A 22,055-nucleotide genomic window follows, 5' to 3' on the forward strand; every position below is an offset into this window, starting at 1 on the left:
GTTAGAGCCTGGATAAACATCAGGCAAAGGGAGGCTGCAGGGCAGTTGGGGTCAGAGAAAAGGGGCAGTTGGGGGCAGTTGGAGGCAGAGAAAAGGTCTTCCCTGCACAGGTCTCTGCAGTGCAATTGGCTAGTGAATCCGGGTGTTAGCTGGAAGATTGGTGGTTGGAGCCCACCTGGGGATTCCCAGTGGGGACATCTCTGGTCACATATGGCTGTTGACTGAAAGGCTGGTGGTTTAAACCCACCCAGGGATGTCATTGACCGCTTTCCCATCCAGTTTTGCCTGGTTTCACAATTGGGAAAAAGGGGCAGCAAGCTCTGCGCCAGCTGGACCTTGAATGCGGATCTCAAGATTGGTAACTTCACATGATGCCTCCACACCACTGCAGCACTTTTTGAAGGCCTTCCCTGCATAGATTTCAGTGGCACAATGGGCTAGTGCATCTGGCTGTCAAACAAAAGTTTGGTGGTTCAAGTCCACTCAGAAATGTTTATAGTAGCTCCTGGATGAAGTGCTGAATGTGATGGACTGCTAATCCTTTGTGATCTGCATTCATGAGTTTGGATTCCATTTTGTTGGCACCTTTTCCACCAATTAAGGTTTTTGCCAGCTTTGTGAGGCAAAGGAGGAAGCCAGCTCTGAAGAAACCAGGACTCAAACTGAATTTTCAAGATTGACTCTATACGACTGGGACACTTATCAGATGTCCCCTCCTAGCAAGTAAAGTAACTCTAAAAAGGCCTGCAAGAAATGATCCCTTCCCCTATGACAGGCCTTAAGACCACCTGTCACTCATACATTGAATGATTGAGGGGCCTGAGCCCGATGCAGCATGCGCCCAAATGTGGCAAGTCCTACTCCTGCTGGGCATAGGATGACAGGAACTAGAAAGAGGGGGGAGAAGAAAAGCTTTCCAGTACGCATTGACCAGTGAAGCCTTTTAAGGAAAGGCTGAGGTAAAAGTAAAAGCAGAAGTGGAAGCTAGTGGAGGATGGGTTCGATCCATTGACTTTTGGGTTATGGGCCCAGCACGCTTCCACTGTACCACTAAATTGGCTGGAATAGAGAGCTCTTGTGTCCCATCAGCTTCTTTGTTGTCTGAGCAGCTTGGTCTGATTCCAGACTGGAGAAACATCAGGCAAAGGGAGGGAGGTTGCAGTGTGGATGGAGGCAAGGAAAGATCTTCCATGCACAGGTGTCTGTGGTGCAATTGGCTAGCGCATCTGGCTATTAACCAGAAGGCTGGTGGTTCGAGCCTGCCCAAGGCATCCATGGTAGCACCTTGGATGAGGTGGCCGAGTGGTCAAGGTGATGGACTGCTAATCCATTGTGTTCTGCACGCGTGGGTTCAAATCCCACCCTCGTCGATCTCTTTTCCATCCAGTTTTGCCTGGTTTCACAACTGGGAAAAGGGCAGCAAATGTGGATCGCAAGATTGGCAACTTCACATGACACCTCCACACCAGTACGGCACCTATTTGAAGGCTGCCTTCCAGCCAGCCGGTCAAACATGCTTACAAGAAAGTGCCCCTGCATGTCATTATGGCGTGATGAAGCATTTTATTTATCCATTTATTGTCAGTTTTGTACACCGCCTTTCAGTAAAAATAATCCCAAGGAGGGTTGCACTATCTTTAAAGCAATACAAATATATTAAACACATTAAACAATACAAATATTACATTTAAATATTTAAAATAGTTAAAATATACAGAGCAGCAGCAACACAGAATATAGCACTCATCTAAAAGCCTGGGTAAAAAACCATGACATGGTGAAGCATTTCTGGGTTACCTGGTCGCTTAGTGGCCTGAAGTACATGTTTGGAGAGCCCAAAGTGGTCCTGCTGCTGGAGGAGTGAGAAGGACTATACCTTTTAAAAGAAAATGTTCAAATGCCTTTTAAGGAGAGGTCAAGCTAATAGCAAAACATAAATGTGGAGACTGCTTCCTAGCAGAATATGGCTTCAACAATCCATTGACCTCTGGATTATGGGCCAAGCATGCTTCCGTTGCACTACCCTGCTGGCTGAGCAAGAAGGCTGTTGTGTTTTCTAAGCCCATTTGTTGCCTGGCCAGCCCAGTTGAATTCCACCCTTCTGGGACGTCAAGCAAAGGGAGGCTGCAGTGCAGGAAGGAAGGAGACAAAGCCTCTCCTCCACAGATCTGTACACTGCAACTGGGCAACACATCCAGTTGTTAACAATGTTAGGAGTTTGAGCTCACCTGGGGAAGTCCATGGCACGGGCATCATTCATGAAGGGACTAAGCGGTTAAGATGATGGGCTGCTAATGGACTGCCCTATCCACCCGCAGCACAGTACCTCCCATGACTGTTGCTGGTGTCTATCTTGCGTTTCATTTTAGATTGTGAGCCCTTTGGGGACAGGGTTCCATCTTATTTATTTATTATTTCTCTGTGTAAACCGCCCTGAGCCATTTTTGGAAGGGCGGTATAGAAACTGAATGAATGAATGAATGAATGAATGAATGAGGATGTACATGAACCAGTGCTCGGCTGGTTCGGTGTGTGTGTGTGTGGGGGGGGTAACTTTAAAGAGCAGGGAGGGTACTCATCCCCCTCCCCGCTGGCATCATCTGAAAAAACACAGGCACAGGGGAGCAGTGTACCTCCTTGCCACCCCAGTCAGTGTCGGACTGGAAGTGGCTGGTACACACGCATCAGCCACTGTTCCCCAGCCAGCTAAAATTTTGGGCAGTGGCAAGGGGCAACTGGGCAAATGCACGATGGGATTTGAATTCCACCCTCATATTCTTCATTTCCACCCAAGGAAGGTTTTGGCCGCTTTGGTGAGAGGCAAAAGGGCAGCCCGCTCTGCACAACCGGGTCTCAAACAGAATTTGCCAGACTGGCAACCTCACACAATGCCTCTACATCACTGCACATCTGAGTAGAGTTGTGAGAAATGACTGGAGGTAGAGCTGGTTCACCATCAAACTGCTCTGGCTCAAGGGTTCAAGGCCAGTTTAGGAGTTCTAAACTTACTCACTGCCATGGTGCCACAAGCTCGATGCTGGAGTGGTCGTTGGGGGGGGGAGGTCTCCTTAGTCTCCCTCTCCCCGCACCTGCCTCTCCCCGCCCCCCCCCCCCCCGTCCTCTGTTTTGGCCTGTTTGGGGGCTGTTCCGGCCCTTTTCCTGGTGGCAAAGGCCGTTATGGAGGCCGCCACACATGTTCCCTGGTCATTTGCATAGCTGGGTCGTGACTGAGTAAAGGGCTGGAATGGGGGGAGGGGAAACTAAGGCCCCCCCACCCGGGCCACACCAGCATCTCCCGCTGGACCCGCGGAACTGTGGTGTTGAATAAAAATAATTGGGGGGCGGAGTTTAGAACTGCCAAACTGGCTCAAATTCAAGCTGGGCTCTTGGCGAGGGCGGCAGGGATTGGTGCCACAGAACTGAACATGCCCAATTTGGACTCAAACCAAACTGGGCAAACTGGTTTTGTGCACACCCCTAGGTGAGGCCCCTTCTTGGTGAGCAGTTCTAAAAATGCTTGCAGAACAGCTCACACATCACCTTTGCAGATGATGTAAAAACAAAAGCAGAAGTGGAAGCTGCCTCCTAGCAGAGGATGGTTTCAATCCATCAACCTCTGAGCATGCGACTTCAGCACGCTCCCGTTGTGCCACTCTGCTAGCTGGAACAGAGAGCTGCTGTATCTCATCATCCTTTGCAGTTTGTACTTTTTTAAAATGGGGGGAGGGAAGAAAGCCGTCGAGCTATCCCTTGTGACTGAGATGCTTGGGGAACCAAAAGTAGCAGGTTCTATCTGCCCATTTATTACTTGACCAGCCCTGTCCAATCCTGGTCTGGAGAAACATGAGGCAAAGGGAGGCTGCAATACACGTGGGAACAGGAAAAGGCTTTCCATGCACAGATATAGCTGTCAACTTGAAGGTTGGTGGTTGAAGCCCACCCAGGGATGTTTGTGGCAGCATCTGGAGGAAGTGGTGAATGTGATGGACTACTATCCATTGTGATCTGCACACATGGGTTTCCTTATTGGCTCCTTTTCCACCAAGTAAAGCTTTTGCTGGCTTTGTGAAGCAAAGGATGCAGCCAGCTCTGCACAAACCAGAACCCAAATCAAATCTGCAAGACTGGCAACTCCACAGGATGCCTCTACACCACTGGCACACTGATTAGAGGACCATAGGAAGAAGTACCAAAAAGGCCTGAAAGGAAGCATCCATTCCCCTATGACAGGCCTTAAGACCTGTCACTCATATGCTGAATGGATGGGGGATCCGACCAGATGACTTTCCAGTCAGCATTGGTTGGCAAAGCCTTTTAAGGAGAGTTTAAGGTAAAAGCAAAACAAAAGTAGAAGCTGCCTCCTAGCAGAGGATGCTTATGATCCATCAACTTCTGGGTAATGACCCTTACTTGCACTGCACCATTCTGCGGGCTGCAACAGAGAGCTCCTGTGTCTCATCAGCCTTTATGTTGCCACAGCAGTTTGGTCTGATCCCAGCCTGGAATAGGGATGTGCACAGAATGGGTGCAGGTGGTTTGGTTAGAATTCAAACCAAATTCGAACCAAGCCACTGGTCCACAAGCCGGTTCAGTCGAGCTGGCCGGTGGTCCAGACGAACCAGGTCAAACTGCGGCCATTTGTGTGACCTCTGCACATCCGTATAGGTCACACAAATGGCCTCTGTGCATCTGTGGAGACCAGATCTGGGCTGCCACTGGGCTGCACTTGCAAAAGGATTATTGTGTCCAGAATCCAGAATCCAAATTCAGGGCAAGGATGGGAACCTTACACAGTGCTTCAAGAGCACTGGCACACCCGTCAGAGGCCTCTTAGAACATAAACATAAGAACATAAGAACAGCCCTGCTGGATCAGGCCCAAGGCCCATCAAGTCCAGCATCCCGTTTCGCACAGTGGCCCACCAGATGCCGCTGGAAGCCACAGGCAGGAGTTGAGGGCATGCCCTCTCTCCTGCTGTTACTCCCCCACAACTGGTACCCAGAGGCACCCTGTCCCCAAGGCTGGAGGTGGCCTAGAGCCCTCAGACTAGTAGCCGTCAATAGACCTCTCCTCCATGAAGTTATCCAAACCCCTCTTAAAGCCATCCAGGCTGTTGGCTGTTACCACATCTTGTGGCAGAGAATTCCACAAGTAGATTATGCGTTGTGGGGAAAAGTACTTCTGTTTGCTCATCCTAGATTTCCTGGCAGTCAGTTTCATGGGATGACCTCTGGTTCAAGTATTATGTGAGAGGGAGAAGAATTTCTCTCTATCCACTTTCTCCACACCATGCATGATTTTATAGACCTCTATCATGTCTCCCCACAGTCGTCTTTTTTCTAAACTAAATAGCTCCAGGTGTTGTAGCCTAGCCTCATAAGAAAGGTGCTCTAGGCCCTTGATCATCTTGGTTGCCCTCTTCTGCACCTTTTCCAGTTCTACAATGTCCTTTTTAAGATGTGGTGACCAGAATTGTACACAGTACTCCAGGTGTGGCCGCACCATAGTTTTGTATAAGGGCATTATAATATTAGCAGTTTTATTTTCAACCTCCTTCTTAATGATCCCTAGCATGGAATTGGCCTTTTTTACAGCTGCCGCACACTGAGTCGACACTTTCAACGAGCTGTCCACTACGAACCCAAGATCCCTCTCCTGGTCAGTCACCGACAGCTCAGATCCCATCAGCATATACTTGAAGTTGGGGTTTTTCGTCCCAATGTGCATCACTTTACACTTGCCAGCTCTGAACTGCATTTGCCACTTTATATCCTTTTGGAGCTCTTCACAATCAGTTATGGCTTGAAAATTACCTGCAGGTGTGCATATTCCCCCAATTGCTCTTCTTAGCAATTGGCTTGAAAATTACCTGCAGGTGTGCATATCCCCCCTCAGCAATGGGCCTTTGGACTCCGCATTCATCGTCTTTGACACATCTATTGTGACTGAAATGTTTGGGGAGTCAAAAATGGCAGGTTCTATCTCTGTCAGTCCATTAATAGCCTGACTGTGCCAGTCCTATTCTAGCCTGGATAAGCTTCAGGAGAATTTAGGATTATGTGTGGATAGGGGGAGGGAAAGGACTTACTGTGCAGGTCTCTGTGGCGCAATTGGCTAGCGCATCCGGCTGTTAACCGGAAGGTTGGTGGTTCGAGCCCACCCGGGGACGTCTATGATAGCACCTTGATGAGGAGGCCAAGTGGTAATCCATTGTGCTCCATATGGGCAGATTCAAATCCCATCCTTATTGGCCTCTTTTCCACCCAGCTAAAGTTTTGGCAAGCTTAGAACTCAAATCCACGGGCAAGACTGGTAACCTTGCCTGATGCCTCTACACCACTGGCACCCCTGTTGGATGCTCCTTCTCAGTAAGCGGCCTGAAAAATAATTGGAGGGAAGCATCTCTCTCCACCACAGAAAGAGGTCTCTTGACTCGGCACTCGTGGGCTCCAAGACCTTCCTGGTTTTTGAGATGCTTGGAAAGCCAGAATTGATAGGTTCTACCTCTAATAAGCCTGTTTGTTACCTGGCTGGTTCACTCCAGTTCCAGCCTGAAAAAAACAACAGGAGAAATGAAGGTAGGGGAAGGGAAAGACTTTCCCTGCACAGGTCTCTGTGGTGCATTTGGCTAGCGCATCTGGCTGTTAACCAGAAGGTTGGTGGTTCAAGCCCACCCAGGGACGTCTGTGATAGCACCTTGATGTGGAGGCCAAGTAGTGAAGATGAGGGGACTGCTAATCCATTGTGCTCTGCATGGCTGGATTCAAATCCCACCTTAGTTGGCCTGCTTTCTATCCAGTTAAAGTTTTGGCCAGTTTTATGAGAGGGGGAAAAACCAGACTGCCCTGCACCAACCACAACTAAAATAGAATTGGCAGATTGGCAACCTCACATCATGTCTCTCCACCACTTACCATGTGTTGGCAACAGGGGCATAACTATAATAAGGCAAGGGGAGACAATTGTCTGGGGGCGCACTGCCTTGGAGGCCCCCCCCAGAGGCAAATCACATGACTGACTCCCCCAGCCACGCACCCGCCCAGGCTTGCTTCAGTTGCATTCATCCTCCGAAATTGATGTGAGTGTTAAGACCTGGAGCTACCAGAACAGCATGTCTTTCTCTAGTACCATTAAATGACTTGCATTGTCCACAATTTACAAAACCTTTAAAAAAAAATTAGGATGATGTTCTATTGTGGCATGTGTGTGTGTGTGTGTGTGTGTGTGTGTGTGTGTGTGTGTATATAAATTTTACTCTGCTTTTTGTTACCACTATTCAGCCTCATTTAAGATTTCTTTACTTCATGAGCTGAGCTTCAGTGAGGGGTTATTTTAAAATCTTGTCTCTGGGCCCACTCCAATCTTGCTACGCCCCTGGTTGGCAAGATCCCCTCTTGGAAAGTAGTTCTAAAAATGCCTGCACTGGAACATAAAGGTAAAGTGCTGTTGAATCGGTGTCAACTTCTGGCAACCATAGAGCCTTGTAGTTTTCTTTGGTAGAATACAGGAGGGTTTTACCATTGCCATCTCCCGTGCAATATGAGATGATACCTTTCAGCATCTTCCTATATCGCTGCTGCCCAATATAGGTGTTTCCCATAGTCTGGGAAACATACAATGGTGGAATTGAACCTACAAACCCCCATTATGGACCTTAAGACCTGGCACTCATATGATCCATGCCCGATGAGCCTGAGCCAAATGGTACTAGAGGCAAGTGAGGTAAGTTCTATAGTTGCTCATGGGGTGGAGGGAAGAAGAAAGCTCTCCAGTAAGCATTGGCCAGAGAAGCCTTTCAAGGAAAGGCTGAAGTAAAAGCAAAAGCAGATGTGGAAGCTGCCTCCTAGCAGAGGATGGTTTCGATCCATCGACCTCTGGGTTATGGGCCCAGCACACTTCCGCTGCGCCACTCTGCTGGCTGGAACAGAGAGCTGCTTTATCTCATTAGCCTTTCTGAGTTCACCAGGCTTTCCTGGTGGCAGAGTGGTTTGAAGTATGTGCTTACGGAGCTGAAACTAGTCCTGCTACTAGACAGGTAATATTTAAAAGAAATGGTTGGAAAAAAGAAAGCCACCCAGAAAGGACTGGGCAGTGATGCCTTTCAAAGAGAGACCGAGGTAAAAGCAAAACCAAAGAGTGGAGACTGCTTCCTAGCAGAAGTGGTTCCAATCCATCAACCTCTGGGTTATGGGCAAAGCACACTTCCACTGCAACACTCTGCAGGCTAGGACGGAGACAGTTATGTCTTCTCAGCTTATTTGTTGCCTGGCTGGCTCAGTCCAATTCCACCTTGCTGAAACATCAAGTGAAGGGAGACTGCAGTACAGGAAGGGTAGGGAGGAGGCAAGGCCTTTCCTCCACAGTCCCTATCCTGCAACTGGGTAGCAAATCCGGTTGTTAACAAGGAAGTTAGGGGTTTGCGTACAGCCAGGGATGCAAAGAACCAGACTGCCCTGTGTCAACCATAACTCAAATAGAATTGGCAAGATTGGCAACTGCACATCATGCCTCTCTACCACTTAGCATGTGTTGGCAAGATCACCTCTTGGAATGAAGTTCTAAAAATGCCTGCACTGGAACATAAAGGTGCAGGCTGCACCCTTCATGGAATGTCGAAGTAGTCAAGGTGATGAACTTCTAATTCATTTTGCTCTGCAGGCATGCATTCACATCCCAGCCATATTGCAGCCTTTTCCATCCAGGTAAAGTTTCAAAAAGGCTTGTGAGTGGCAAAAGGAGTACTCTGCTCCTGAGCCCAGGACTCAAATTCTAGGGCAAGAATGGTAGCCTTGCACAATGCTTCAAGAACACTGGCACACCTGTCAGAGGCCCCACCTCAGCAAGTGGCTTGAAAATTACCTGCAGGTGAACATATCTGCCCCCTCCTGTCACCCAGAAATGGCATTTTGACTTAGCACTCATGGGCTTCGGGACATCCCTTCTAACTGAGATGTTTAGGGAGTGCAAAGTGGCAGGTTCTATCCCTGTCAGCCCACTTATTGCCTGGCTGAACCACTCCAATTCTAGCCTAGAGAAACTTCAGAAGAATTCAGGGTTCAGTGAGGGAAGGGGCAGGGAAAGGACTTCCTGTGCAGGTCTCTGTGGCGCAATTGGCTAGCGCATCCGGCTGTTAACCGGGAGGTTGGTGGTTCGAGCCCACCCAGGGACGTCTGTGGTAGCACCTTGATAAGGAGCTCAAGTGCTGAGGACTGCTAATCCATTGTGCTCTGCATGACTGGATTCAAATCCTATGCCTTTTGGCCTGTTTTCCACCCAGGTAAAGTTTGGGCCAGTTTTGTGAGAGGAAAAAGAGCCGGACTGCCCTGTACCATCCACAACTCCGAATTGGCAAGATTGGCAACCTCACACGATGTCTCTACACCACTGCACACGTATTGGGAGATTCCCTCCTGGCAAGCAGTTCTAAAAATGCCGGTCAAGGGGCACACCCCACCCCACATAGTGGACTTTAAGACCTGGCACTCATATACTTCATGCCAAATGCTATGAGAGGCAAAGGAGGTAGGTTCTACAACTGCTGCTTTTCGTAAGCATTGGCCAGTGAAGTCTTTCAAGGAAAGGCTGAAGTAAAATCAAAAGCAAAAGCGGGAAGCTGCATCCTAGCAGAGGATGGTTTCAATCCCTCAACCTCTGAGTTATGGGCCCAGCACGCTCCCGCTGTACCACTCTGCTGGCTAGAAAAGAGAGCTGCTGTATCTCATCATCCTTTTTGGTCCCTGACCTACCCGGTCTGATTCCAACCAGGAAAAACATCAGGCAAAGGGAGGCTGCAGTGTGGATGGGAGCAGGGAAAGGCCTCCCTTGCACAGGTCTCTGTGGCGCAATTGGCTAGCACATCTGGCTGTTAACCAGAAGGTTGGTGGTTCAGTTGAGGTGGCCGAGTGGTCAAGGCAATGGACTGCTAATCCATTGTACTCTGCATGTGTGGGCTTGAATCCCACTCTCATCAGCCTCTTTTCCACCCATTTTGCCTGGCTTTGCAATCTGTAACAGGGACAGCAAGCCCTGCACAAGCCCCCTTCCAGATAGTGGGTCAAGAACACCCTCAAAAATGTTTCCCTGCATGACATGACATGATCAATGTATTATTTTAAATGTTAAGCTGGTCTAAGGACCGTAATAAATTTACTCACTTACTTACTATGATCAAGCATTTTCAAGTTCTGTGGCTTTCAAGGTGGCAGAGTGGTCTCTGAGGTACACAAATAGGAAGCTGAAAGGGGGTCCTGCTGCTAAACGTCAGACAGATAATATCTTTTAAAAAGAAAAAGAAAAGAAAAGGTTAGAAAAAAGAAAGCCATCCAGAAAGGATTGGGCGGTGATACCTTTCAAGGAGAGGCCGAGGTAAAAGCAAAACTGAAGAGTGGAGGCTGCATCCTAGCAGAAATGGTTCCAATCCATCAACCTCTGGGTTATGGGCAAAGCACACTTCCACGGCACCACTCTGCTGGCTGGGGAAGAAGCGATTATGTCTTCTCAGCTTATTTGTCTTCTCAGCTTATTCTCAGCAATTGACTTGAAAATTACCTGCAAGTGTGCATATCTCCCCTCAGCAATGGGCCTTTGGACTCTGCATTCATCATCTTTGACACATCCCTTGTGACTGAAATGTTTGGGGAGTCAAAAGTAGCAGGTTCTATGCCTGTCAGTCTATTAATTGCCTGGCTGTGCCAGTCCTATTCTAGCCTGGATAAACTTCAGGAGAATTTAGGATTCTGTGTGGATAGGGGGACGGAAAGGACTTCCTGTGCAGGTCTCTGTGGCGCAATCGGCTAGCGCATCCGGCTGTTAACCGGAAGGTTGGTGGTTCGAGCCCACCCGGGGACGTCTGTGATAGCACCTTGATGAGGAGGCCAAGTGGTAATCCATTGTGCTCCGTATGGGCAGATTCAAATCCCACCCCATCTCGCCAAGTGCTATCACAGACGGAGACGTCTGTGATAGCACTTGGTGAGAAGGCCAAATGGTGAAGATGAGGGGACTGCAAATCCATTGTGCTCTGCATGGCTGGATTCAAATCTCACCTTTTTTGGCCTGCTATCCATCTAAGTGCAATTGCAATTGGTGGTTCAAGCTCACCCAGGGATGTCAGTGGTAGCATCTTGACGAGGTGGCTGAGTGGTCAAGGCGATGGACTGCTAATCCATTGTGCTCTGCACGCGTGGGTTCGAATCCCACCCTCGTCGGGCTCCTTTCAGTTTTATCTGGTTTTGTGATCTGGTTTTGTGAGTGCCCTGTGCTAATGAGGACTTGAGGGTTCAGAGAGGGTAAGGTCTGGGAAAAGACTTCAATGTGCAGGTCTCTGTGGCGCAATTGGCTAGCGCATCCGGCTGTTAACCGGGAGGTTGGTGGTTCGAGCCCACCCAGGGACGTCTGTGGTAGCACCTTAATAAGGAGGTTGAGTGCTGAGGACTGCTAATCCATTGTGCTCTGCATGACTGGATTCAAATCCCGTGCTTTTGGGCCTGTTTTCCACCCAGGTAAATTTTGGCCAGTTTTGTGAGAGGAAAAAGAGCCAGACTGCCCGGCACTATCCACAACTCATAACTAGCAAGATTGGCAACCTCACAGCATGCCTCTCCACCACTTTGCATGTGTTGGCAAGATCCCCTCTTGGAAGGTAGTTCTAAAAATGCCGGTGGAGGGGCACACACCACCACCACCACCACCCCATTGTGGACTTTTAAGACCTGGCACTCATATACTTCGTGCCAGACAGGCTTCAGCCAGATGGGCTTCAGCCAAATGCTTCAAGAGGAAAAGGAGGTAGGTTCTATACCTGCTGCTCATGGGGTGACATATGCTGTCCATTTTAAAATGAAGGGAGGGATAAAATCTCTCCATTAAGCACTGGCCAGTGAAGCCTTTCAAGGGAAGGCAGAAGTAAAAGCAAAAGCAGAAATCAGAAGGGCTGTGTCTTTTTTGTTTTGTTTTAATTGTTGAAAAAAAGGGAAATGCCCAGGAAGATTTAGTCAATGATCTTTTTTAAGGAGGTACACACAAAAGAGAAGTGGGAAGCTGTCTTCTAGCAGAGGATGGTTTCGATCCATCGACCTCTGGGTTATGGGCCCAGCACGCTCCCGCTGCACCACTCTGCTGGCTGGAACAGAGAGCTGCTGTATCCCATCATCCTTTTTGGTCCCTGACCAAGCTGGTCTGATTCTAACCTGGAAAAACATCAGGCAAAGGGAGGCTGCAGTGTGGATAGGAGCAGGGAAAGATCTCTCCTGCACAGGTCTCTGTGGTGCAACATAGGTTGGGAGATTCCCTCTAAATGGATTCCCTTAGATTCCCTCTAAAAGTACCAGTCATGAAGCACATAACACCCCTCCATTAAGGACCTTAAGACCTGGCACTCATATACTTCATGCCAGACTGGCCTCAGCCAATTTCTACAAGAGGCAAAGGAGGTAGGTTCTACACCTGCTCCTCATGAGGCGACACAGGCTGTCTCTTTTAAAATGGGTGGAGGGAGAAAAACTCTTCAGTAAGTATTGGCTAGTGAAGCCTTTTAAAGAAAGGCTGAAGTAAAAGCAGAAGTCGATGCTGCCTCCTAGCAGAGGATGGTTTTGATCCATTGACCTCTGGGTTATGGGCCCAGCACGCTCCTGCTATGACTCTCGGCTGGCTGGAAAATAAAGCTGCTGTTTCTTATCAGTCCATTCATTCCCTGACCAACTTGGACTGATTCCAGCTTGGGGGGAAATCAGCAAAAGGAGGCTTCAGTGCAGATGGGGTCAGAGAAAGGTCTTCTCTTCACAGGTCTCTGTGGCACAATCAGCTAGCACATCTGGCTATTAACTAGATTGTTGGGGATTTGAGCCTATGCAGTGGCATTCATGGTAGCACCTTTGATGAGGTGACCAGGTGGTCAAAGTGATGTACTGCTAATCCATTGTGCTCTGCATGCGTGGGTTTGAATCCCACCCTCATCTTCCTCTTTTCCACCCTATTTTGCCTGGCTCCACAATTGGGAAAAGAGGAAGCAAGCTCTGCGCCAGTTTGAACTTGAACATGGGTCACCATTGGGGATGTTTTTGAGCCATCCATTTCCAGATTATGGACCCACCACATTTCCTCTGTTCCCCTCTGCTGGCTGGGGCGGAATTTGTTCTCTGGTTGGCACAGTCTGATTCCAATCTAGAAGGACATCAGGCAAAGGGAAGATGAAGTATGGGTAAGGAAAGGGAAAGGTCTTCTCTATGCAGGTCTCTGTGGTATAATCAGATAGACAGTAAGTCTGGTTGTTAACCAGAAGATTGGTGGTTAAAGCTCATCTGGGAATGTCTATGGTAGCACCAAACCCTTGACCAAGTGGCCAAGTGGTGAAGGTGCTGGACTGTTAGTCTTTTGTACTTTATGCACATGAGTTCAAACCCCACCCTTGTCAGCCTTTTCCCCAGCAAGGTTAGGTTTTGCCTGGCTTTGCAGTTGGGAAAAAGGTGCAGCAAACCATGCATGAGTGAGAACTTGAACCTGGATTGCAAGATTGGCAACTTCACCCGATGACACTATACCAATGGCACACTTGTCAAAGGTATCCTTCTGGCCCGGAGGTTAAGAAAAATGCTTGCTAGAAAGCACCCTGTCCCCATTACAGGACTTAGGATCCAGTGAGGTACTCTTGGGTTCTATGGTTTCCCTGATAGCTGATGGGCTCAAGCCTCATGCTTAGAGAGCCAACAGTGGCCCTCAATAGCTTTAATTGAATAGATGGGTTCAAAGAACCCAGGGTCTGTAGCTCCTGAGGGGCCCCCAGCGCCACCTCTCCCTATTTTCTTCATTTTTACCTCCCTCACTCCGAGGGACCACTGGGGACAGGGGCGAACACAGGCCACCTCTCCCCTAGCTACACCCTTGGTGGCCCTGTTGCTCAAGAAGTCAGAAGGGCTGTATCTTTTTTTGTTTAATTGTTGAAAAAAAGAAAGATGCCCAGGACGCTTTGGTCAATGATGGTTTTTAAGGAGAGGCTGAGGTACACACAAAACAAAAGTGGGAAGCTGTCTCCTAGCAGAGGATGGTTTCGATCCATCGACCTCTGGGTTATGGGCCCAGCACGCTTCCTCTGCGCCACTCTGCTGGATGGCAGAGGGCTGCTGTTTCTTATCAGTCCATTTGTTCCCTGACCAATCCAGTCTGATTTGAGTCTGGAGAACCATCAGGAAAAGGGAGACTGCCGTACAGATGGGGGCAGGAAAGGTCTTCTCTGCCCATGTCTATATGCCACAATTGGATAGTGCATCCAGCAGTTAATTGGAAGGTTGGTGGTTCAAGCCCACTCAGGGATGTTTGTGGTAGCGATGAACCCTTGACAAGGTTGCTGAGCGATGAAGGTGATTGAATGATAATCTATCGTGCTCTTCATGTTTGCATTTACATCCCAGCAGTGTTGGCCTCTTTTCCAAGTTCTGGCCCGCCTTTCAAGTCCTAAGCCCAGAACTCAATCCACAGGCAAGACTGGTAACCTTGTGTGATGCCTCTACACAGTTGGCACCCCTGTTGGATGCTCCTTCTCAGTAAGTGGCCTGAAAAATAATTGCAGGGAAGCATCTCACCCCACCACAGAAAGAAGTCTTTTGACTCAGCACTCATGTGCTCCAAGACTTTTGTGGTGGCTGAGATGCTTGGGAAGCCAGAATTGATAGGTTCTACCTTTATCAGCCTGTTTGTTACCTGACTGCTCCAGTCCAGTCCCAGCCCAATCCTAGCCTGAATAAACAATAGGGGAATAGAGGGTGCAATGTGGGTAAGGACAGGGAAAATCTTTCCCTGCACAGATCTCTGTGGCATAATCAGCTAGTGCATCCGGCTGTAAATTGTTGGTGGTTTGAGCCCACCCAGGGATGTCTATGGTAACATCCTTGATGGTGAGCCTGAGTGGTGAAGAGGATGGACTGCTGATAATTCATTGTGCTCTGCACATGTGGATTAAAATCCCACTCTCAGTGGCCTCTTTTCCACCCAGGTAAAGTTTTTCTTACAAGCACTGTGAGAAGGATAAGCAGCACCCAGCCTTGTGCCAATCAGTCTCAAACAGAATTTGCAAGACTGGCAACCTTGCGTGATTCCTCTATACTGCTGCCACTCCTGTATGAGGCTTCTTCCAGGAAAGTGACTGCAAAGGTGCCTGCAGGGGAGCACTCTCGCTTCACAGCAGGTCTTAAGACCCGTCACTCATATGCTATGTGGTTGATGGGGCTGAGCCAAATGTAGTAGTTTATCACTTTGCTTGCTGGATAAGGAGCATCACTATTTAGGCTCTCAGTTTTTTCACAGTGATTTTCACCAATTCTGTTTGATGAGAAGATTCTTGTATTTCATTGCTGGTTAGCTTGCTTTGCAGCAGTCGGATCAAAAATGAAGTTAACTTCTTCACAAAGGGCCCTGGGAACTGTAGTTTAGGAAGGTGTTTAGAAATCTCACAGTAAAGTACAATTTTCTAGGTTTCCTGGCAAAGGTTTTGTTTTAATTGTAAACTGCCCTGAGCCATTTTGGAAGGGCGGTATAAAAAATCAATCAATCAATCAATCAATCAATCAATCACAAGCCCAAGGTCGCAAGTTCTAACCCTGTAGTCCACAGGGTGGCATGTGTACCTTTTTTAAAAATGGGGGGAGGGAAGAAATCTGCCAGAAAGCATTGGCCAGCAAAGTCATTTAAGAGACATTTAAGGAACAGCTAAGGTAAAAGCAAAACAAAAGTGGAGGTTGCCTCCTAGCAGAGGATGATTTTGATCTATTAACCTCTGGATCAAGGTCAATGGATTTAACTTCCATTACATCACTCTGCTGGCTGGAGCAGAAAGCTGCTGTGTCTCATCAGCCTTTTTCTTCCCTAACCAGCTTGGACTGATTCCAGCCTGGAGAAATATGAGGCAAAGAGAGGCTTCAGTGCTGATGGGGACAGGCAAAGGCCTTCTCTATGCAGGTATCTATGGTGCAATTAGCTGGTGCATCTGGCTGTTAACCAAAAGCTTGATGGTTCAAGCCCACCCAGGGATGTCAATGGAAACATCTTGACGAGGTGGCCGAGTGGTCAAGGCGATGGACTGCTAATCCATTGTGCTCTGCACATGTGGGTTCGAATCCCACCCTTGTCGGGCTCTTCTCAGTTTTGGCTGGCTTTTTAATCCGGTTTTGTGAGTGCCCTGTGCCAATGAGGACTTGAGGGTTCAGAGAGGGTAGGGGCAGTGAAAGGACTTGCCTGTGGAGGTCTCTGTGGCGCAATCGGCTAGCACATCCGGCTGTTAACCGGGAGGTTGGTGGTTCGAGCCCACCCAGGGACGTCTGTGATAGCACCTTGATGAGGAGCTGAGGACTGCTAATCTATTTTGCTCTGCATGACTGGATTCAAATCCCTTGCTTTTTGGTCTCTTTTCCACCCAGGTAAAGTTTTGGCCAGTTTCGTGAGAGGAAAAAGAGCCAGACTGCCCTGCATCAACCATGACTCAAACAGAACTGGCAAGATTGGCAACCTCACATGATGTATCTACACAACTACACATGTGTTGGGAGATCTTCTCCTGGCAAGCATTTCAAAAAATGCTGGTAGTGGAGCACACACCACCACCCCACTATGAACTAAGATCTGACACTCATATACTTCATGCCAGATGGGCCTCAGCCAAATGCTATGAGAGCCAAAGGAGGTAGGTTCTACACCTGCTGCTCATGGGGTAACACAGGGTGTCCCTTTTAAAATGGGGTGTGGGAGAAAAGCTCTTTAGTAAGCATTGGCCAGTGGAGTCTTTCAAGGAAAGGCTGAAGTAAAAGCAAAAGCATAAATGGGAAGCTGCCTCCTAGCAGAGGATGGTTTCGATCCATCAACCTCTGGGTTATGGGCCCAGCACGCTCCCGCTGCGCCACTCTGCTGGCTGGAACAGAGAGCTGCTGTATCTCATCATCCTTCTTGTTGCCTGACCAGCTTGGTCTGATTCCAGCCTGGAGAAATGTCAGGCAAAGGGAGGATGCAATGTGAATGGGGGCAGGGGAAGACTTTCTCTGTGTAGATCTCTGTGGCACAGTTGGCTAGTGCATCCAGCTGTTAACTGGAAGGTTGGTGGTTCAAGCTCACCCAGCGATGTCTGTGGCAGCATCACACCTTAGATGAAGTGGACAAGAAGCCAAGGCAATGGACTGCTAAATCATTGTGCCTTGTCTAGTTTGAATCCCATCCTTTTCAGCCACTTTTCTACCCAGTAAAGTTTTGGCTGGCTTTTTGAAAGGCAAATAGGGCAGGCAGCCCTGCAGCAACCAGGACTCCAACCACATTTGCAAGACTGGCAACCTTGCATGATTCCTGTATATCACTAGCCAGCGACACTGTGAACAACGGCCATTCTTTATTACAGAGCCCTCCCTGCTTGTGTGCCCTGCCTGTATCCCTGATGCAGGAACGGGCGGCCATGCTACCCACGTCATGACTTGGGCTGGCTCAGGCTCTGCTGCTGCTGCTGCTGCTACTACTGCTGGACTTACTTTTGAATCACACTGCCTGGAGAAGAATTGTGAATGTACAAAGGAAGGGGGTGTGGCCACCACACACAGTCCTTAGTGGGAGCTACTTGTGGTACCAACCACCACCACCCTAGTCCCCAGCTTTATTCTTTGCAGGAAAGGTCAGAGCAGCAGGAGGAGGGGGCTCATCCCCTCCCATCTGCAGTTAATTGCAGCAGCAGCAGCAAAGGTCCTCCTGCTTCAAAGGGGGTGCTTCTATTGTAATACAAAGCTACCCCAGCATATGGGGCTCCCTGCTGCAGCAGATCCTGGATGACTGCAGTGGTTGTGAAGTTCCTGAAACAAGAGTGTTGTTCCATGGGGTTTTCAGCTGACTGTCTGTCTCCTCCTCTTTCTGAGTCTGCGATCAGAGCTGCAACTACCTATTCAAGACCAATGGGGAGACGCATGGGATAGTGTTTGTGAAGAGGGAGGGGGAAATGTTCATCATTGTGTGCTTCACAATTGAAGAAATGCACATTACCCCTGCTAACTGGGCAAAGAGGCACCTTTTACCATGGTGATTCTCTTTATTTAGCAGGGGGAGAGTAACTGTCCCTATCCACCCCCCAGCACAGTACTTCCAGTGACTGTTGCTGGTGTGTGTCTTATGTTTCTTTTTAGAATGTGAGCCCTTTGGGGACAGGGAGCCATCTTATTTGTTATTTCTCTTTGTAAACCACCCTGAGCCATTTTTGGAAGGGCGGTATAGAAATCGAATTATTATTATTATTATTATTATTATTATTATTATTATTATTATTACTACTCTCGGGGGGGGCACCAAGAGGAGGGTGTAAGGCCATTCGGTCCAGACTCTGAAATTACCTAGTTGCACCCTTGCCACTGGCACACCTATAAGAAGTCCCCTTCTGGCAGATGGCTCCAAAAGTGGCCGCAGAGAAGCACACCCCTTACAATAGGTCTTAAGACCTGACACTCATATGATGTGTGCCTGATGGGGCTGAGCCAGATGTTCATGAACCAAAGGTGGCAAGTTCTACCCCTGTTGCCCATGGAGTGGAACACTGTACCTTTAAGAATGGGGGGGGGGCATGGAGAAAGCTGTCCAGTAAGCATTGGCTAGCAAAGCCTTTTAAGGAGAGACTGAGGAAATAACAAAACAAAAGTGGAGGCTGCATCCTAGCAGAGGAGGGTTTTGATCCATTAACCTCTAGGTTATGGGCCCAGCATGCTCCTGTTCCACCACTCTGCTAGTTGGGGCAGAGATCTGCTGTTTCTCATCAGCTCATTTGCTGCCTGACTAGCCTGGTCCAAATCTAACCTAAAGAAACATCAGGCAAAGGAAGGCTGCAATGCAGATGGGGGCAAGGAAAGGCCTTCCCTGTGCAGGTCTCTGTGGCACATTCAGTTCACGTATCTGGCTGTTAACTGGAAGGCTGGTGGTTCGAGCCCACCCAGGGACATCTATGGTAGCACCTTGGATGAGGTGACCAAGTGGTCAAGTTGATGGACTGCTAACCCATTGTGCTCTGCATGTGTGGGTTCAAATCCCACTCATGTCTGCCTCTTTTCTACCCAAGTAAAATTTTGGCTGATTTTGTGAGAGACAAAAAGGGCAGGCACCTCTGCAGCAAGCAGGACTTGAACCTCATTTGCAAGATTGGCAACCTCACTTATTGATGGCCCTATCCACCCCCAGCACAGTACTGCCAGTGACTGTTGCTGGTGTGTGTCTTATGTTTCTTTTTAGAATGTGAGCCCTTTGGGGACAGGGAGCCATCTTATTTGTTTGTTATTTCTCTTTGTAAACCGCCCTGAGCCATTTTTGGAAGGGCGGTATAGAAATCGAATTATTATTATTATTATTATTATTATATTACTGACACATCTGCAAGAGGTCCCCTCCTGACTCTAAAAAGCACGCATACTCCTCCATGGTAGGCACTCATGCTGCTTGGCTGATGGAATTGAGCCAGGTGCCACACAAGCCAAAGATCGCAAGTTCTATCCTCAGAGGCGTAACTATAGGGGGGCAGGGGGGGCGTGCCCCGGGCGCCATCTTTTCGGGTCACGTGGGGGGCACCGCCATGACCCAAAAAATTTTTTTAAAAAAATTTAAAATACAAATTTCTCCTGCTCAGTGCAGCAGCGCTGCAGCAGTCAAGGGAGCGCGTCGGCGCCCCCTCCCCCATGAGCGGTCCCTTCCGCACCGCCTGCACCCCCCCTTGCTTTGCTGGCAGCCAGTCAGTGGCCTGGCTTGGCGACGGCGGGCGCCGCAGCAGGTGCCACGGCGGGCGCCTTTAATGCTGCTCACTGCGCCTGCCCACCCACGCCCCCCCATTGCTTTGCTTGCGGCCAGTCAGTGGTCTGGCTTGGTGGCGGGCACCACGGCGGGCGCCTTTCATGCTTCTCACTGCGCCTGCCCTTGGCTGAGGCTCGCTCGCTCCGTCGCTCGCTTAGTCTGGAACAGCCAGAAAGAGGCCCTCTAGTGGCTTGCCAGCCATAGGGTCTCTAGTCAGTGACGCACACACGCGCGACTCAGCCAGCGTGCCAAGTCGCGCTGCGCATGCGTGCGGTGCGTCCGTCCTCCTCTGTTCGCCTGCATGTGGTGGCGCGGTCGCCGTCATGGAGGAAAGCGTCATTGCTTGGGCTGGGGCTGCACTGTAGCAGGTGCAGGCAGGACGACGAGGACACACACGGACACCTGGCACGGAAGAAAGGATTCGGCGGCGGGCGGGTGGAAGCAGCAGACCAAGTGTCAGGGTGAGAATGAGTTGCAAAAACTACAGAAGCCACATGTGGGGGGGAAAACATATTAAAGAATCAGGCTTTTATTTAGCTGCCCAACTATGGTCTCAGGTGCCTAACAGGTGTTAATGTTTGCATTATACGCTCCTCTCTCCGCCCCAAAAGAAAGAAAAACAATCATAAAGATTCTTTGGCACTCAATCTTAAATGCATGCATGTATATGGAACTGAGAGTCAATTCCCACAGCCTGGGTAGTACAGCAGTGTGAGTTGACTCAAGCAGTGTAACATATCTGCCTGTGCATTGTTACAAGGTGTTTCAAGAGAGTTTTACCATGAGTTCTGCTTGCTGGCATGCTCGTTTTTGCACTGTGAAAGCTTGCCATGTGATCTCAGTTTACGCTGAAGTGCTCCTATAACAGCTCCATCTCAGAAAAACCTGCAGTGTTAGCTTTAACAAGTGCCTGTGGTATCCTGCTAAAGACACAAAGTTTGGCAAGAAAAATGGGGGAGGGGGTTATATGCCAGGACCTTTGGAGATTGTCTCTTGCTTGTGAGGAAAAACCTAAGTATAATGTGGTGTGTATCATCAATCATTGCATCATAATTCTGTTGTTTGAGATACAAGCCAACTCCACAGGGTTGTTGCTTGTGAGGAAAAACCTAAGTATAATGTGGTGTGTATCATCATTGCATCATAATTCTGTTGTTTGAGATACAGGCCAACTCCACAGGGTTGTTGCTTGTGAGGAAAAACCTAAGTATGTAGTGCACCACTCTGGGCTACTTGGAGGGAGAGTTCGCATTTTTGGTTATTTATCGCATTTTTGGTTATTTATCGCATTTTGAAATTTTTGGTAATTTTTGTAATTTTTTTAATTTTTAAAATAAAAGTTTTCTGAAACATGTGTGTCAGTCAGATGTATGCTGGGGGGCGGCGGGGGGGGCGGCGGGGGGCGGCGGGGGGGGCGCAATTTCAGTGCTTGCCCCGGGCGCCGTTTTCCCTAGTTATGCCTCTGTCTATCCTTGTTGCCCATGAGATGACATTCTGTACTCTTTTTTTAAAGAAGTCATTGAAGAAGTCTTGGCCAGTTTTTGCCACAGCGGCTTTGCTCTGCACCACTCTGCCAGCTGGAGCTGAGAACTGCTATGTCTCAACTGCCTGTTTGTTGCCGGCCCACTCTGATTTGGGCCTGAAAGAACATCAGGCAAGGGAGGTGGTGGTATGAGTAGGGGCAGAGAAAAGCCTTCCCTGTGCAGGTCTCTGTGATGCAACTGGCAATGGCTAGCACATCCAGCTGTTAACTGGAAGTTTGGTGGTTCAATGCCAACTGGAGATGACTGTGGCAGCGCCGAAACCTTTGAGGAGGTGGCCAAGTGCTCAAGGTGATGGACTGCTAATCCATCGTGCTCCGTATGCTTATGTTTAAATCCCACCCTCACTGGCCTCTTTTACACCCAGGTAAATTTTGGTTAATTTTGTGAGAGGCAAAAAGGACAGCCAGCTTTGTGGCATCCCTAACTCAAAACCAAGGGCAAGGCACTGCATGATGCCTCTATACCATTGACACAGAAGCCCCCTCCTGGCAAACAGCTCTAAAAATGCCTGCAAGGAAATATGTTTACCTTCAGCAGTCCTCGAGACCTGGCACTCATATACTTCATGGCTGAGGGGCTGGAGCAAGATGCCACAGGAGCCAAAGATGGCATATTCCACCCTGGCTGCCGATGGGTTGAGAAGGCCTGTATCGCTAAAAAAAATGTTGTTTGAAAAAAGAAAGCCATCCAGAAAGCTTTGACAAGTTATGCCTTTTAAGAGGAGGCCTA

General features: G+C 48.9%; 11 non-coding genes across 11 annotated transcripts; 9 read left to right on the forward strand and 2 right to left on the reverse strand.

The window, feature by feature from the left end:
- Window positions 1-1,288: 1,288 nt before the first annotated feature.
- On the forward strand, window positions 1,289-1,370 carry TRNAS-GCU (transfer RNA serine (anticodon GCU)). Its single transcript has one exon. It is a non-coding gene; the product is annotated as a tRNA-Ser (tRNA).
- Window positions 1,371-6,095: 4,725 nt separating this feature from the next.
- TRNAN-GUU (transfer RNA asparagine (anticodon GUU)) lies at window positions 6,096-6,169 on the forward strand. The gene has a single exon. It is a non-coding gene; the product is annotated as a tRNA-Asn (tRNA).
- Window positions 6,170-6,609: 440 nt separating this feature from the next.
- Window positions 6,610-6,683, forward strand: TRNAN-GUU (transfer RNA asparagine (anticodon GUU)). Its single transcript has one exon. It is a non-coding gene; the product is annotated as a tRNA-Asn (tRNA).
- A 2,412-nt stretch (window positions 6,684-9,095) lies between these two features.
- TRNAN-GUU (transfer RNA asparagine (anticodon GUU)) lies at window positions 9,096-9,169 on the forward strand. Its single transcript has one exon. It is a non-coding gene; the product is annotated as a tRNA-Asn (tRNA).
- A 1,605-nt stretch (window positions 9,170-10,774) lies between these two features.
- Window positions 10,775-10,848, forward strand: TRNAN-GUU (transfer RNA asparagine (anticodon GUU)). The gene has a single exon. It is a non-coding gene; the product is annotated as a tRNA-Asn (tRNA).
- A 277-nt stretch (window positions 10,849-11,125) lies between these two features.
- On the forward strand, window positions 11,126-11,207 carry TRNAS-GCU (transfer RNA serine (anticodon GCU)). Its single transcript has one exon. It is a non-coding gene; the product is annotated as a tRNA-Ser (tRNA).
- A 112-nt stretch (window positions 11,208-11,319) lies between these two features.
- Window positions 11,320-11,393, forward strand: TRNAN-GUU (transfer RNA asparagine (anticodon GUU)). The gene has a single exon. It is a non-coding gene; the product is annotated as a tRNA-Asn (tRNA).
- A 2,636-nt stretch (window positions 11,394-14,029) lies between these two features.
- Window positions 14,030-14,101, reverse strand: TRNAM-CAU (transfer RNA methionine (anticodon CAU)). The gene has a single exon. It is a non-coding gene; the product is annotated as a tRNA-Met (tRNA).
- A 1,937-nt stretch (window positions 14,102-16,038) lies between these two features.
- TRNAS-GCU (transfer RNA serine (anticodon GCU)) lies at window positions 16,039-16,120 on the forward strand. Its single transcript has one exon. It is a non-coding gene; the product is annotated as a tRNA-Ser (tRNA).
- A 112-nt stretch (window positions 16,121-16,232) lies between these two features.
- Window positions 16,233-16,306, forward strand: TRNAN-GUU (transfer RNA asparagine (anticodon GUU)). Its single transcript has one exon. It is a non-coding gene; the product is annotated as a tRNA-Asn (tRNA).
- Window positions 16,307-16,820: 514 nt separating this feature from the next.
- Window positions 16,821-16,892, reverse strand: TRNAM-CAU (transfer RNA methionine (anticodon CAU)). The gene has a single exon. It is a non-coding gene; the product is annotated as a tRNA-Met (tRNA).
- Between the last annotated feature and the right edge of the window lie 5,163 nt (window positions 16,893-22,055).

The sequence above is a fragment of the Hemicordylus capensis genome, chromosome 6 (genome assembly GCF_027244095.1).
Source record: "Hemicordylus capensis ecotype Gifberg chromosome 6, rHemCap1.1.pri, whole genome shotgun sequence".
Classification (NCBI taxonomy): Eukaryota; Metazoa; Chordata; class Lepidosauria; order Squamata; family Cordylidae; genus Hemicordylus; species Hemicordylus capensis.